Source organism: Notamacropus eugenii, chromosome 6, assembly GCF_028372415.1.
Source record: "Notamacropus eugenii isolate mMacEug1 chromosome 6, mMacEug1.pri_v2, whole genome shotgun sequence".
NCBI lineage: Eukaryota > Metazoa > Chordata > Mammalia > Diprotodontia > Macropodidae > Notamacropus > Notamacropus eugenii.
In genome coordinates, this window is record NC_092877.1 from 180,045,697 (window position 1) to 180,063,589 (window position 17,893).

Genomic DNA, 17,893 nt, shown 5'->3' on the forward strand with positions numbered 1-17,893 from the left:
GGGAGGGCATGGGGAGGAGGGTGCAATTTGAGGTCAACACTCATGGGGAGGCATAGGATCAAAAGAGAATAGAAGTAATGGGTGACAGGATAGGATGGAGGGAAATATAGCTAGTCTTATACAACACAACTATTATGGAAGTCATTTGCAAAACTACACAGATTTGGCCTATATTGAATTGCTTGCCTTCCAAAGGGAAGGGGTGGAGAGGGAGGGAGGTAAAGAAGTTGGAACTCAAAGTGTTAGGATCAACTGTCGAGTAATGTTCTTGCCACTAGGAAATAAGAAATACAGGTAAAGAGGTATAGAAAGCTATCTGGCCCTACAGGACAAAAAAGAAGATGGAGACAAGGGCAGAGAGGGACGATAGAAGAGAGAGCAGATTGGTCATAGGGGCAATTAGAATGCTTGGTGTTTGGGGGGGGAGGGGAGAAAAGGGGAGAAAATTTGTAAAGCAAAATTTTGTGAAAATGAATGTTAAAAGTTAAATAAATTAAAAAAAAAAAAAGATTGCTACTGCTTCCTTTCCTATATCAGCTGAAGCACAATATATTCTGCTCCACCCTTTTACCTTTATCCTATGTGTATCCCCCCATTTCAAATGTGTGTCTTGTAAGCAGCATATTGTTGGATTATGGCTTTTAATTCATTCTGCTATCCTTCTCTGTTTTATGGGAGAATTCATTTCATTCACATTCACAGTCATGATTGCAATCTGTGTATTTCCCTCCATCTTCTATCCCACAACTTGTGCTTTTAGCTCTCCCGTCTCCCTTCCCCTCCTCAATAGTATTCACTTCTCACTACCTCCTCCTGCAGCCTTCCCCTCCTTCTTTTGCCCCCTTCCCTTTTACTCCCCTTTATTCCTGTTACTTCTTCCCTCTCTTTTAGCCTCTCTCCCCTTCCTTCCCCCTTCCCCTCCTAGTGCCTATAGAGCTAGTTACGATTATCTACTTAAGTTTATTGTTCCCTCCTTGAAACAAATCAGATGAGAGTACCTCTCAAACAATGCTCATCTCCCTCCCCTCTTTCCCTCTACTATAATTTTGTACTTCTTCCTGTGATGGAATTTGCCATTTTCTGCTTCCCCCTTTTCACACCTCCTGTTACAATCCCTTCACATACCTAAATCATATTTTTAACACGACATCATTTTCTTTATACCCGTTCCCTCTATGTATATCCCTTTTATATTTCATAATAGCTGCACAATTCTCAAGATTAACAGGTATCATCTTCTCTTATAGGGAGGTAAACAGTTTGCCCCAATTGAGTAACATGTTTTGTTGTTTTTTTTTCCCCCACTGTTTACCTTTGTATGATTCTCTTGAGACCTGCATTTGAAGATCAAATTGTATATTGAGTTCTGGCTTTCTGGTCAGGAACCTCTGGAAATCCCTTACCTCGTTGAATGACCATCTCCTTGCCCTTCCAGGCCTCTCTGAAGTCTTCTTGTTCATCATTTCTTATGGCACAATAGTACTCCATTACATTCATATACCATAATTTATTCAGCCATTCCCCAATTGATGGACATCCCCTTGACTTCCAGTTTTTGGCAACTACATAGAGTGCTGCTATAAATATTTTTGTACATGTGGGACCCTTTCCCATTTTTATGATCTCTTGGGGATATAGTCCTAGTAGCGATATTGCTGGGTCAAATGGTATGCACATTTTTGTAGCCCTTTGGGCATAGTTCCAAATTGCTCTCCAGAATGGTTGGATGTGCTCGCAGCTCCACCAACAATGAATTAGTGTTCCAACTTTCCCACATCCTCTCCAGCATTTATCATTTTCTTGTTCTGTCATGTTTGCCAGTCTTATAGGTGTGATGTGGTACCTCAGAGTTGTTTTGATTTGCATCTCTCTAACCAATAGTGAATTTAGAGCATTTTTTCATATGATTATAGATAGCTTTAATTTCTTCCTCTGAAAATTGCCTGTTCATATCCTTTGACCATTTATCAATTGGGGAATGACTTGTATGATTATACATTTGGGTCAGTTCTCTATATATTCTAGAAATGAGGCCTTTATCCCCGAGCTTAGCTGTAAAAATTCTTTCCCAATTTACTACATCCCTCCGGATTTTGGTTGCATTGGGTTTGGTTGTGCAAAAACTTCTCAGTTTAATGTAATCAAAGTTATCCATTTTGCATTTCATAATGCATTCTATCTCTCCTTTAGTAAAGAATTCTTCCCTTCTCCATAGATCTGATAAATACACTATTCCTTGCTTCTCCAATTTATTCATGGTATCAATCTTTATACCTAAATCATGTACCCATTTGGACTTTATTCGTATGTACAGTGTCAGGTATGGGTCTATGCCTAATTTCTGCCACACTGTTATCCAGTTTTCCCAGCAATTTTTGTCAAACAATGAGTTCTTATCCCAGAAGCTGGGGTCCTTGGGTTTATCAAACAGAAGGTTGCTATATTCCTTGCCTACTGCATCTTGAGTGCCAAGTCTATTCCACTTGTCTACCTCTCTGTTTCTTAGCCAATACCAAGTGGTTTTGATAATTGCTGCTTTATAGTACAGTTTGAGGTCTGGTAGCGCTAGGCCACCTTCCCAAGCATTTCTTTTCATTAGTCCATTTGATATTCTGCACCTTTTGTTTTTCCAAATGAATTTTGATATTATTTTGTCCAGCTCTAGAAAGTAATTGTCTGATAGTTTAATTGGTATGGCACTAAATAAGTATATCAATTTGGGTAGAATTGTCATTTTTATTATATTAGCACGGCGTACCCGTGAGCAACTAATGTTTTTCCACTTACTTAAATCTGACTTTATTTGTGCAAAAAGTGTCTTGTAATTGTGTTCATATAATCCCTGGGTTTGTTTTGGCAGGTAGACTCCTAAGTATTTTATACTGTCTACCCTAACTTTAAATGGGATTTCTCTTTCTATCTCTTGCTGTTGGACTTTGTTGCTAATATATAGGAATGCAGAAGATTTGTGTGGGTTTATTTTGTACCCTGCAACTTTGCCAAAGTTGTTTATTAATTCTAGTAATTTTTGACTTGAATCTCTGGGATTCTCTAGGTGAATCATCATATCATCTGCAAAGAGTGATAACTTAGTTTCTTCTTTGGCTATTTTAATTCCTTGGATATCTTTATCTTGTCTAATTGCTACAGCTAACATTTCTAGTACCATATTAAATAATAGTGGTGATAATGGACAACCTTGTTTCACCCCTGATCTTATTGGGAATGCATCTAGCTTATCCCCATTGCATATAATGCTTGCTGAAGGTTTTAGATAGATACTGCTTATTATTTTATGGAAAGTTCCATTTATTCCTACATTCTCCAATGTTTTTAGTAGGAATGGATGTTGTATTTTGTCAAAAGCTTTTTCTGCATCTATTGAGATAATCATGTGGTTTTTGTTAGCTTTGTTGTTGATGTGATCGATAATGCTAATAGTTTTCCTAATATTGAACCAGCCGTGTAGTCCTGGTATGAATCCTACCTGATCATAATGTATTAATCTCGTGATAAGATGCTGTATTCGTTTTGCTAGAATCTTATTTAAAATTTTTGCATCTATATTCATTAGGGAAATTGGTCTATAATTTTCTTTCTCTGTTTTGTCTCTTCCTGGTTTGGGTATCAAAACCATATTTGTATCATAGAAAGAATTTGGGAGGACTCCTTCTTCCCCAATTTTCAAGAATAGTGTATGTAGTATTGGAATTAACTGTTCTTTAAATGTTTGATAGAATTCACTTGTGAATCCATCTTGCCCTGGAGATTTTTTCCTAGGGAGTTCATTGATGGCTTGTTCAATTTCTTTTTCTGAGATGGGGTTGTTTAAGTATTCAACTTCCTCTTCTGTTAATCTGGGTAATTTGTATTTTTTAAAATATTCATCCATCTCGTTTAGATTATCGAATTTGTGGGCATAAAGTTGGGCAAAGTAGTTTCTAATTATTGTTTTAATTTCCTCCTCATTGGAGGTGAGTTCACCCCTTTCATTTTTAATATTAGTAATTTGGTTTTCTTCTTTCTTTTTTTTAATCAGATTGACCAAAGGTTTATCAATTTTATTAGTTTTTTCATAAAACCAACTATTGGTTTTATTTATTAATTCAATAGTTTTCTTAATTTCAATTTTATTAATCTCTCCTTTGGTTTTCAGTATTTCTAATTTGGTATTTAATTGGGGATTTTCAATTTGTTCTTTTTCTAGCTTTTTCAACTGCAAGCCTAAGTCATTGATCTCCTCTTTCTCTCTTTTATTTATGTAAGCATTCAGAGATATAAAACTTCTCCTAATAACTGCTTTTGCAGTATTCCATAAGTTTTGGTATGTTGTCTCACTATTGTCATTCTCTTGAATGAAATTGTTGATTGTTTCTATGATTTCTTCTTTAATCCAACCCTTCTTTAGAATTAGATTATTTAGTTTCCAACTGATTTTGGTTTCTCTTTCCATGGCCTTTAATTACATGTAATTTTTAATGCATTATGATCTGAAAAGGCTGCATTGATTATCTCTACCTTTCTGCACTGGATTGTGAGATATTTATGTCCTAGTACATGGACAATTTTTGTAAATGTTCCATGTACCGCTGAGAAAAAAGTATATTCCTTTCTATTCCCATTTAATTTTCTCCAAAGATCTATCATATCTACCTTATCCAGAGTTTTATTTACCTCCTTAACCTCTTTCTTGTTTATTTTAAGGTTGGATTTATCGAGTCCAGAGAGGGGGAGGTTGAGGTCCCCGACTAGTATAGTTTTGCTATCAATTTCTTCCTTCAACTCCCCCAACCTCTCCTCTAAGAATCTGGATGCTATACCACTTGGAGCATACATGTTTAGTAATGATATTGCTTCATTGTCTATGGTGCCTTTTAGTAGGATATAGTTTCCATCCTTATCCCTTTTGATTAGATCTATTTCTGCTTTTGCTTTGTCTGAGATTAGGATTGCTACTCCTGCCTTTCTTACATGAGCTGAAGCACAATATATTCTGCTCCATCCTTTGACCTTTATCCTATGTGTATCCCCCCGTTTCAAATGTGTTTCTTGTAAGCAGCATATTGTTGGATTATGGCTTTTAATCCATTCTGCTATCCGTCTCCGTTTTATGGGAGAGTTCATTCCATTCACATTCACAGTTATGATTACAATCTGTGTATTTCCCTCCAACCTCTTTCCCACCATTTGTGCTTTTAGCTCTCCCGTCTCCCCTCCCCTCCTCAATAGTATTCACTTTTCTCCCCCTCCTCCTGCAGCCTTCCCCTCCTTCTTTTGACCCCCCTCCCTTTTAGTTCCCTTTACTCTTATTGCTTCTTTCCTCCCTTTTAGCCACCCTCCCCTTTCTTCCCCCTTCCCCTCCTACTACCTATAGAGCTAGTTAGGCTTATCTACTTAAGATTACTGTTCCCTCCTTTGAACAAATCAGATGAGAGTACCTCTCAAACAATGCTCATCTCCCTCCCCTCCTTCCCTCTACTATAGTTTTGTACTTCTTCCTGTGATATAATTTGCCATTTTCTGCTTCCCCCTTTCCACACCTCCCATTACATTCCCTTCTCATACTTAAATCATATTTTTGACATGACATCATTTGCTTTATGCCCGTTCCCTCTACATATATCCCTTTTATCATAATAGCTGCACAGTTCTCAAGATTAACAGGTATCATCTTCCCTTGTAAGGAGGTAAACAGTTTGCCCTAATTGAGTAGCAAGTTTTTGTTTTTGTTTTTTCCCCTCTGTTTACCTTTTTATGATTCTCTGGAGACCTGCATTTGAAGATCAAATTGTCTATTGAGTTCTGGTGTTTTGGTCAGGAAGCTCTGGAAATCCCTTATTTCGTTGAATGACTTTCTCCTTGCCTGAAATGTTATGCTGAACTTTGCTGGGTAGTTGATCCTTGGTTGAAGTCCCAACTCCTTTGCCTTACGGAATATTGGGTTCCAATTCTTTCGATCTTTTAATGTAGAAGCTGCAAGGTCCTGTGTGATCCTGACTGTGTGTCCTTGATATTTGAATTGTTTCTTTCTCGCTGCTTGTAGTATTTTCTCCTTCACTTGATAGCTCTGGAATTTCGCAACTATATTTCTTGGGGTTTTGAGTTTGGGATCCCTTTCGGGAGGGGAACGGTGGATTCTTTTGATGACTATTTTGCTCTCTGAGTCTAGTACTTCTGCACAGTTTTCCTTGATGATTTCCTGGAAGATATTGTCCAGACTCTTTTCTTCATCATGGGTTCCTGGCAGGCCAATAATTCTTAGATTTTCTCTCCTGGATCTATTTTCCAGGTCAGTTGTTTTTCCAATTAAATATTTTACATTTTCTTCTATCTTTTCATTCTTTAGATTTTGTTTGACTGATTCTTGTTGCCTCATTGAGTCATTAGTTTCTACTTGCCCAATTCTAATCTTCATCGTAGTGTTTTCTTCAGTTAGCTTTTCCGTCTCCTTTTCCATCTGACCACTTTTTCCCTTTAAGGAGCTATTTTCTCCATTTAATTTTTGTACTTCTTTTTCCATTCGACCAATTTTCCCAGTTAGCTTTTGGGTTTCCTTTTCCATCTGATCAATTTTCCCAATTAGGTTTTGGGTTTCCTTTTCCATTTGATTAGCTCTTCCTTTTTGGGAATTTTTCTCTCCAGTTAATTTTTGAACTTCCTTTTCCATTTCTTCAATTTTCTTTTTCAGGGTTATGTTCTCATCAGTGAATTCTTTTTTTATAGTTTTAAAATCATTGGCCAGTTTTTCTTTTATATCCTTCTTCAGACGTTCCAGGTAACCTAGTTGTGCTTGCGAGAAATTCATAGTCCCATCTGAGGTTTCAGATGGAAGTACAGTCTCAGCTCTAACCTCTTTGGTGTTTGTGTTTTGGTCCTTATCCCCATAGAAAGATTCTATGGTTTTTTCACTTTTCCTCTGCTTTTTCCGATTCATGATGTTGGCAGAGTTTTGTAGCTTTTGGTTCTTTCAGTCAGAAGGTACAGATCTTTAAGTTGAGCTGATGTGTGTCTGGGCTAAAAGCAGGCTTTTGTTTTTTGTTTCCCAGATCAACCCTGGGGTTAGCTTGTTAGGTGTGTGGGAGGTGTGGTCTGGTCTCAGGATATCTCCTCAGCTGACTTGAGGCAAAGGCAAGGTCAGGGGATGGTGATCCCAGCTTCCCTATTGTCTTCCCTTTTCCCCTGGAGGGCTGGGGCACGCCTAGAAGCTAACGCGTGTTCCCGCCCCTCCTGGGGCTCGTCTCCCGGCTCTGAGGCTTGCCTGGGTCTCAGTGCGAATTTTCTCTGCCCTGAGTTGTCTGTCCCTGCAGATCGCCTCCACCACAGTAGGAAGAATCCCCCTTTGCCACTTTTCCAGCCTCTGGTGTTATGAGACCACCCGCCCCCTTCTGCTGTTCACACTGATCCAGGATTAATCTGGGGAAGAATTTTATGGTTCCCTCACGGTCATCAGGGGGGAGGAGAGAGCACTTACTGATCACTCTGCAATCGCAGTTCCTGGAAGTTCAAGTAGTGACCCACCGAAGTCCATCTTCAGGCTGAAGATTTCAGGGGCTGCTGCGCTGATGTCTGGCACTCAGCAGCTCTCACCGGCTCGGCCTGGCTTATCTCCTGCTCTGCTGGTCTCGCCTGCCACTTTCGGGCTCCTCTGGTCCCCTCCACCCTGCCGCACTGACCGCGCTGCGCTGTGGGCCGGGGTCTTACCCCCCCGGAACAGATCCCTCCCGTGGACCCTCCGGTCCAGCCTGGGCTCCGAATCCGTCAAAGTCCGTCACCCACTGGATTCTACACCTCCAAAGTCTGGTCAGACTCTCCCCCCAGAGATATCCAGAGGAGTTTTTCCAGGAGCTTAGGTGAGTCGTTGCTTTCACTCCGCCATCTTGGCTCCGCCCCCTCCATATTTCCTTTTAAAGAGCTGTTTTCTCCAGTTAATTTTTGTACTTCCTTTTCCATTTGGCCAGTTTTCCCAGTTAGGTTTTGTGCTTCCTTTTCCATTTGTTCACTTTTCCTTTTCAAGGAAATGTTCTCATTGGTGAACTATTTTTTCATAGTTTTAAAATCATTGTCCAGTTTATCCTCTATTTCCTTCTTCAGCTGTTCCAGGAGAGCTGTTTGTGCATGGGAGCAGTTCATAGTCCCTTCTGAAGTTTCTTTTGGAAGTACAGTCTCAGCTCTGACCTCTTTGGTGTTTGTGTTTTGGTCCTTATCCCCATAGAAATATTCTACGGTTTTTTCACCCTTCTGCTTTTTCTTGTTCATGATGTTGATTGAGTGTGGTGGCTTCTGGTTCTTTCAGTCAGAAGGTACAGAACTTTGTGTTGAGCTGATGTGTGAAAAAGCTAAAAGCAGGTTTTTGTTTTTTGTTTCCCTGATCAGCCCTGGGGTTAGCTTGTTAAGTGTATGGGAGGAGTGGTCTGGTCACAGGAGATCTCCTCAGCTGAACTGAGGCAAAGGCAAGCTCAGGGGATGGTGATCCCAGCTTCCCTATTCTCTTCCCGTTTCCCCTGGAGTGCTGAGGCATGCCTAGATGCTAATGCGTGTTCCCACCCCTCCTGAGGCTCTTCTCTTGGTGCTGAGGCTTGCCTTGGTCCTAGTGCAAGTTTTCTCTGCCCTGGGTCCTCTGTCCTTCTGGTTTGCCTCTGCCACAGTAGGAGGAATCCCCCTTAGCTATTTTCCCTAGCCTCAGGTGTTATGAAACTATTTGCCCCCCTTTGCTTTTCCTCCGGATCCAGGATTTTTGGGGGGAAATATTTTGTTTCTTTCATGGTCATCAAAGGGGGAGGAGAGAGCATTTACTGATCACTCCACCATCCTGGCTCCTGGAAGTTTAAGTAGGTGACTTACCGATGTTAAATCTTCGGCCTGAAAGTCTCAGGAACTGTTGCTCTGATATCTGGCATTCAGTGGCTTTCACTGGCTTGGTTTGGCTTGGCTCTCGCCCTTGGGTGTTGCTTTGCCAGTTCCGCCAGCTGCTTTCAGGTTTCCCAGGCCCCTTGCACTCTGCTGGGATGGATGTGCTGTGTTGTTCTCTGGGGGCTCAACTCCATGGAACAGATCCTTCCCGTGGACCTTCCAGTCTGTCCTGGGCTGCAAATCTACCACAATTTGTCTCCCACTGGATTCCACACCTCCATATTTTGGTCAGATTCTCCCTTCAGAGGTATCCAAAGGAGTTTTTCCAAGAGCTTAGGTGAGTCTTTGCTCTCACTCTGCCATCTTGGCTCCACCCCCCATGGAGCAGTTTTAAAATTTATCAGTTTGAGACAGTTTTAAGCCCAACTGATGCCTCAGAGACTTACAAACCAAACACACAACAATATCACACTGTCACTCTAAGTAGGAAGCAGTTTTGAGGGATAGAACACCTAGAAACAAAAAAGGAGACAATCGTGTAGAGAAAGAGACACTAAGAACTACATACAGCAGAATTCAGCAAGGTCTTCAACGAAAGAAAGGTATATGAGGACTCTTTGAAATGAGAAGAAACTTCTAGATCCTGTCATTCTAGAGTTGAGTTGAATTTTCTGTATGTAATCTTAAACATATAACTCATTGCAAGTGTACTCCACATTTGAATCTATTCTTCCAGCTCTAGATATGTCAACAATTGCACCTCAAGTTGATGGGAACAATCGTTTGTTGACTATTTTATTTTAATACTATTGCATCTTAGTAATTTTTTTTTATTCTTGCTAAGAGATAATTGTATCCGATGTATATTAGATTTTTGTCCAAATATACAAGGAAAAACTGTCTCTCTCCTTTACCCATCCTTTTCTTACTCAGAATTTCTGTATCAAGTCCTAAGACACGTGCAGGGGCAGATAAGGAAGTTCACTAGGAGTGCTTTGTAAATATGAAAATGTAAAATAAAACCATATACACATAAAGAGGGATTGTATCCATCAATTTATCACAGTGTTATTAAGTCAAATAAAATAGAATAACAATGAATCTTAGCTCCTGTTTGCTTCTTCTGGGAGCTATTCAAGATTTCCCCAATTTCTCTAAGAAATGGAATATCTCTCATATTATCTAACAAAGCAATGTGTAGAAAAATTCTAGGTCATACCACATCACACCTATAAGATTGGCAAACATGACAGAACAAGAAAATGATAAATGCTGGAGAGGATGTGGGAAAGTTGGAACACTAATTCATTGTTGGTGGAGCTGCGAGCGCATCCAACCATTCTGGAGAGCAATTTGGAACTATGCCCAAAGGGCTACAAAAATGTGCATACCCTTTGACCCAGCAATATCGCTACTAGGACTATATCCCCAAGAGATCATAAAAATGGGAAAGGGTCCCACATGTACAAAAATATTTATAGCAGCACTCTATGTAGTTGCCAAAAACTGGAAGTCAAGGGGATGTCCATCAATTGGGGAATGGCTGAATAAATTATGGTATATGAATGTAATGGAGTACTATTGTGCCATAAGAAATGATGAACAAGAAGACTTCAGAGAGGCCTGGAAGGACTTATATGACCTGATGCTGAGTGAAAGGAGCAGAACCAGGAGAACTTTACTCACAGCAACAACCACAGTGTGTGAGAGTTTTTTCTGGTAGACTTAGATTTTTGTAATAACACAAGAACTTGATCTCTGGGGGGCGGAGCCAAGATGGCGGAGTGAAAGCAACGACTCACCTAAGCTCCTGGAAAAACTCCTCTGGATATCTCTGGGGGGAGAGTCTGACCAGACTTTGGAGGTGTAGAATCCAGTGGGAGACGGACTTTGACAGATTCGGAGCCCAGGCTGGACTGGAAGGTCCACGGGAGGGATCTGTTCCGCGGGGGTAAGACCCCGGCGCACAGCGCAGCGCGGTCAGCGCGGCAGGGCGGAGGCGACCCGAGGGGCCCGAGAGTGGCGGGCGAGACCAGCGGAGCAGGAGATAAGCCAGGCCGAGCCAACGATGTCAGCGCAACAGCCTTTGAAATCTTCAGCCTAAAGACGGGACTTCAGTGGGTCACTACTTGAACATCCAGGAGCTGGGATGCCGGAGTGATCAGTAAGTGCTCTCCCCTCCCCCCCGATGACCGTGAGGGAACCATAAAATTCTTCCCCAGATTGATCCCGGATCAGTGGGAGCAGCAGAAGGGGGCGGGTGGTCTCATAACACCAGAGGCTGGAGAGGTGGCAAAGGGGGATTCTTCCTACCGTGGTGGAGGCTATCTGGAGTGACAGACGACCCAGGGCAGAGAAAAATTCGCACTGAGACCCAAGCAAGCCTCAGCCCGGGAGACGAGCCCCAGGAGGGGCGGGCACACGCATTAGCCTCTAGGCGTGCCCCAGCCCTCCAGGGGAAAAGGGAAGACAATAGGGAAGCTGGGATCACCATCCCCCTGGACCTTGCCTTTGCCTCAGGCCAGCTGAGGAGATAGCCTGAGACCAGACCACACCTCCCACACACCCATCAAGCTAAACCCAGGGTTAATCTGGGAAACAACAACAACAACAAAAAAAAAGCCTGCTTTTAGCCTAGACAAACATCAACTCAACTTAAAAGATCTGTATCTTCTGACTGAAAGAACTAAAAGCTACAACACTCAGCCAACATCATGAATCGGAAAAAGCAGACGAAAAGTGAAAAAACCATAGAATCTTTCTATGGGGATAAGGACCAAAACACAAACACCAAAGAGGTCAGAGCTGAGACTGTACTTCCATCTGAAACCTCAGATGGGACTATGAATTTCTCGCAAGCACAACTAGATTACCTGGAACGTCTGAAGAAGGATATAAAAGAAAAACTGGCCAATGATTTTAAAACCATAAAAAAAGAATTCACTGATGAGAACATCAATCTGAAAAAGAAAATTGAAGAAATGGAAAAGGAAGTTCAAAAATTAACTGGAGAGAATAATTCCCTAAAAGGAAGAGTTAATCAAACGGAAAAGGAAACTCAAAACCTAATAGGGAAAATTGATCAGATGGAAAAGGAAACCCAAAACCTAACTGGGAAAATTGGTCGAATGGAAAAAGAAGTACAAAAATTAAATGGAGAAAATAGCTCCTTAAAGGGAAAAATTGGCCAGATGGAAAAGGAGATGCGAAAGCTAACTGAAGAAAACAATACGATCAAGATTAGAATTGGGCAAGTAGAAACTAATGACTCAATGAGGCAACAAGAGTCAGTCAAACAAAATCTAAAGAATGAAAAGATGGAAGAAAATCTAAAATATTTAATTGGAAAAACAACTGACCTGGAAAATAGATCCAGGAGAGAAAATCTAAGAATTATTGGCCTGCCAGAAACCCATGATGAAGAAAAGAGTCTGGACAATATCTTCCAGGAAATCATCAAGGAAAACTGCCCAGAAGTACTAGACTCAGAGGGCAAAATAGTCATCGAAAGAATCCACCGTTCCCCACCTGAAAGGGATCCCAAACTCAAAACCCCAAGAAATATAGTTGCCAAATTCCAGAGCTATCAAGTGAAGGAGAAAATACTACAAGCAGCCAGAAAGAAACAATTTAAATATCAAGGTCACACAGTCAGGATCACACAGGACCTTGCAGCTTCTACATTAAAAGATCGAAAGAATTGGAACCCAATATTCCGTAAGGCAAAGGAGTTGGGACTTCAACCGAGGATCAACTACCCAGCAAAGTTCAGCATAACATTTCAGGCAAGGAGAAAGTCATTCAACGAAATAAGGGATTTCCAGAGCTTCCTGACCAAAACACCAGAACTCAATAGACAATTTGATCTTCAAATGCAGGTCTCCAGAGAATCATAAAAAGGTAAACAGAGGGGAAAAAACAAAAACAAAAACTTGCAACTCAATTAGGGCAATCTGTTTACTTCCCTGTAAGGGAAGATGATACCTGTTAATCTTGAGAACTGTGCAGCTATTATGATAAAAGGGATATATGTAGAGGGAACGGGCATAAAGTAAATGATGTCATGTCAAAAATATGATTTAAGTATGAGAAGGGAATGTAATAGGAGGTGTGGAAAGGGGGAAGCAGAAAATGGCAAATTATATCACAGGAAGAAGTACAAAACCATAGTAGAGGGAAGGAGGGGAGGGAGATGAGCATTGTTTGAGAGGTACTCTCATCTGATTTGTTCAAAGGAGGGAACAATAACCTTAAGCAGATAATCCTAACTAGCTCTATAGGTAGTAGGAGGGGAAGGGGGAAGAAAGGGGAGGGTGGCTAAAAGGGAGGAAAGAAGCAATAAGAGTAAAGGGGAGTAAAAGGGAGGGGGGCTAAAAGAAGGAGGGGAAGGCTGCAGGAGGAGGGGGAGAAAAGTGAATACTATTGAGGAGGGGAAGGGAGACGGGAGAGCTAAAAGCACAAATGGTGGGAAAGAGGGTGGAGGGAAATACACAGATTGTAATCATAACTGTGAATGTGAATGGGATGAACTCTCCTAAAAAACGGAGACGGATAGCAGAATGGATTAAAAGCCATAATCCAACAATATGCTGCTTACAAGAAACACATTTGAAACGGGGGGATACACATAGGATAAAGGTCAAAGGATGGAGCAGAATATATTGTGCTTCACCTCATGTAAGAAAGGCAGGAGTAGCAATCCTAATCTCAGACAAAGCAAAAGCAGAAATAGATCTAATCAAAAGGGATAAGGATGGAAACTATATCCTACTAAAAGGCACCATAGACAATGAAGCAATATCATTACTAAACATGTATGCTCCAAGTGGTATAGCATCCAGATTCTTAGAGGAGAGGTTGGGGGAGTTGAAGGAAGAAAGTGATAGCAAAACTATACTAGTGGGGGACCTCAACCTCCCCCTCTCTGAACTAGATAAATCCAACCTTAAAATAAACAAGAAAGAGGTTAAGGAGGTAAATAAAACTCTGGATAAGGTAGATATGATAGATCTTTGGAGAAAATTAAATGGGAATAGAAAGGAATATACCTTTTTCTCAGCGGTACATGGAACATTTACAAAAATTGACCATGTACTAGAACATAAAAATCTCACAATCCAGTGCAGAAAGGTAGAGATAATCAATGCATCCTTTTCAGATCATAATGCATTAAAAATTACATGTAATAAAAGGCCATGGAAAGAGAAACCAAAAATCAATTGGAAACTAAATAATCTAATTGTAAAGAAGGATTGGGTTAAAGAAGAAATCATAGAAACAATCAACAACTTCATTCAAGAGAATGACAATAGTGAGACAACGTACCAAAACTTATGGGACACTGCAAAAGCAGTTATTAGGGGAAGTTTTATATCTCTGAATGCTTACATAAATAAAATAGAGAAAGAGGAGATCAATGACTTAGGCTTGCAGTTGAAAAAGCTAGAAAAAGAACAAATTGAAAATCCCCAAGTAAATACCAAATTAGAAATACTGAAAACCAAAGGAGAGATTAATAAAATTGAAATAAAGAAAACTATTGAATTAATAAATAAAACCAATAGTTGGTTTTATGAAAAAACTAATAAAATTGATAAATCTTTGGTTAATCTGATCAAAAAAAAGAAAGAAGAAAACCAAATTACTAACATTAAAAATGAAAGGGGTGAACTCACCTCCAATGAGGAGGAAATTAAAACAATAATTAGAAACTACTTTGCCCAACTTTATGCCCACAAATTCGATAATCTAAACGAGATGGATGAATATTTTAAAAAATACAAATTGCCCAGATTAACAGAAGAGGAAGTTGAATACCTAAACAACCCCATCTCAGAAAAAGAAATTGAACAAGCCATCAATGAACTCCCTAGGAAAAAATCTCCAGGGCAAGATGGATTCACAAGTGAATTCTATCAAACATTTAAAGAACAGTTAATTCCAATACTACATACACTATTCTTGAAAATTGGGGAAGAAGGAGTCCTCCCAAATTCTTTCTATGATACAAATATGGTTTTGATACCCAAACCAGGAAGAGACAAAACAGAGAAAGAAAATTATAGACCAATTTCCCTAATGAATATAGATGCAAAAATTTTAAATAAGATTTTAGCAAAACGAATACAGCATCTAATCACGAGATTAATACATTATGATCAGGTAGGATTCATACCAGTACTACAGGGCTCGTTCAATATTAGGAAAACTATTAGCATTATCGACCACATCAACAACAAAGCTAACAAAAACCACATGATTATCTCAATAGATGCAGAAAAAGCTTTTGACAAAATACAACATCCATTCCTACTAAAAACATTGGAGAACGTAGGAATAAAGGGAACTTTCCATAAAATAATAAGCAGTATCTATCTAAAACCTTCAGCAAGCATTATATGCAATGGGGATAAGCTAGATGCATTCCCAATAAGATCAGGGGTGAAACAAGGTTGTCCATTATCACCACTATTATTCAATATGGTACTAGAAATGTTAGCTGTAGAAATTAGACAAGATAAAGATATTCAAGGAATTAGAATAGCCAAAGAAGAAACTAAGTTATCACTCTTTGCAGATGATATGATGATTTACCTAGAGAATCCCTGAGATTCAAGTAAAAAATTACTTGAATTAATAAACAACTTTGGCAAAGTTGCAGGGTACAAAATAAACCCACACAAATCCTCTGCATTCCTATATATTAGCAACAAAGTTCAACAGCAAGAGATAGAAAGAGAAATCCCATTTAAAGTTAGGGTAGACAGTATAAAATACTTAGGAGTCTACCTGCCAAAACAAACCCAGGGACTATATGAACACAATTACAAGACACTTTTTGCACAAATAAACTCAGATTTAAGTAAGTGGAAAAACATTAGTTGCTCATGGGTGGGCCGTGCTAATATAATAAAAATGACAATTCTACCCAAATTAATATACTTATTTAGTGCCATACCAATTAAACTATCAGACAATTACTTTCTAGAGCTGGATAAAATAATATCAAAATTCATTTGGAAACACAAAAGGTCCAGAATATCAAAGGGACTAATGAAAAGAAATGGTTGGGAAGGTGGCCTAGCGCTACCAGACCTTAAACTGTACTATAAAGCAGCAATTATCAAAACCACTTGGTATTGGCTAAGAAACAGAGAGGTAGACAAGTGGAATAGACTTGGCCCTCAAGATGCAGTAGGCAAGGAATATAGCAACCTTCTGTTTGATAAACCCAAGGACCCCAGCTTCTGGGATAAGAACTCATTGTTTGACAAAAATTGCTGGGAAAACTGGATAACAGTGTGGCGGAAATTAGGCATAGACCCATACCTGACACCGTACACAAGAATAAAGTCCAAATGGGTACATGATTTAGGTATAAAGATTGATACCATGAATAAACTGGAGAAGCAAGGAATAGTGTATTTATCAGATCTATGGAGAAGGGAAGAATTCTTTACTAAAGAAGAGATAGAATGCATTATGAAATGCAAAATGGATAACTTTGAATACATTAAACTGAGAAGTTTTTGCACAACCAAACCCAATGCAACCAAAATCCGGAGGGATGTAGTAAATTGGGAAAAAATTTTTACAGCTAAGCTCGGGGATAAAGGCCTCATTTCTAGAATATATAGAGAACTGACCCAAATGTATAATCATACAAGTCATTCCCCAATTGATAAATGGTCAAAGGATATGAACAGGCAATTTTCAGAGGAAGAAATTAAAGCTATCTATAATCATATGAAAAAATGCTCTAAATCACTATCGGTTAGAGAGATGCAAATCAAAACAACTCTGAGGTACCACATCACACCTATAAGACTGGCAAACATGACAGAACAAGAAAATGATAAATGCTGGAGAGGATGTGGGAGAGTTGGAACACTAATTCATTGTTGGTGGAGCTGTGAGCGCATCCAACCATTCTGGAGAGCAATTTGGAACTATGCCCAAAGGGCTACAAAAATGTGCATACCCTTTGACCCAGCAATATCGCTACTAGGACTATATCCCCAAGAGATCATAAAAATGGGAAAGGGTCCCACATGTACAAAAATATTTATAGCAGCAGTCTATGTAGTTGCCAAAAACTGGAAGTCAAGGGGATGTCCATCAATTGGGGAATGGCTGAATAAATTATGGTATATGAATGTAATGGAGTACTATTGTGCCATAAGAAATGATGAACAAGAAGACTTCAGAGAGGCCTGGAAGGACTTATATGACCTGATGCTGAGTGAAAGGAGCAGAACCAGGAGAACTTTATGCACAGCAACAACCACAGTGTGTGAGAGTTTTTTCTGGTAGACTTAGATTTTTGTAATAACACAAGAACTTCTGAAAAAAAAAAAAATCCCAATGGTGGACCTCAAGGCAAAAAGCCTTCCACACTCAGAGAGAGAAATATGGAAGTCACTCACATAATGTAGCAGATCATGTTTGTGTATGTGTATCTGTTTGTGTATCATGTTCTGATTTGTTATACGGATTCTTTCATTTATCTTAGTCTGACTACATAGCATGACGATAGTGAAAATATACTCAATAGGAAAGTATATGTAGAATCTATACAGAATTGTATGCAGTCGTGGGGAGGGAGGGAGGTAGTGGGGGGTGGGTGGGGAGGGATAAAATCGCAATTGTATGGCAGTGATTGTTAAACATTAAAAAAAATAAAAAAATTAATAAAAAAAAAATAAATAACACAAGAACTTCTTACCAAAAAAAAAAAAATCCCAATGGAGGATCTCAAGGCAAAATGCCTGCCACACTCAGAGAGAGAAATATGGAAGTCACTCACATATTGTAGCAGATCATGTTTGTGTATGTGTATGTGTTTGTGTATCATGTTCTGATTTGTTATACGATTTCTTTCATTTATCTTAGTCTGACTACATAGCATGACTATAGTGAAAATATACTCAACAGGAAAGTATATGTAGAATCTATACAGAATTGTATGCAGTCGTGGGGAGGGAGGGGGGAGTGAGGGGTAGGTGGGGGGGATAAAATCACAATTGTATGGCAATGATTGTTA

The 17,893-nt window shown here is 39.6% G+C and overlaps 1 pseudogene; it reads right to left on the bottom strand.

Annotated features, from left to right (window-relative positions):
• The window catches only part of LOC140512195 (ADP/ATP translocase 3-like), an 83,277-nt pseudogene that overhangs the window by 49,900 nt on the left and 15,484 nt on the right, over positions 1 to 17,893 (bottom strand).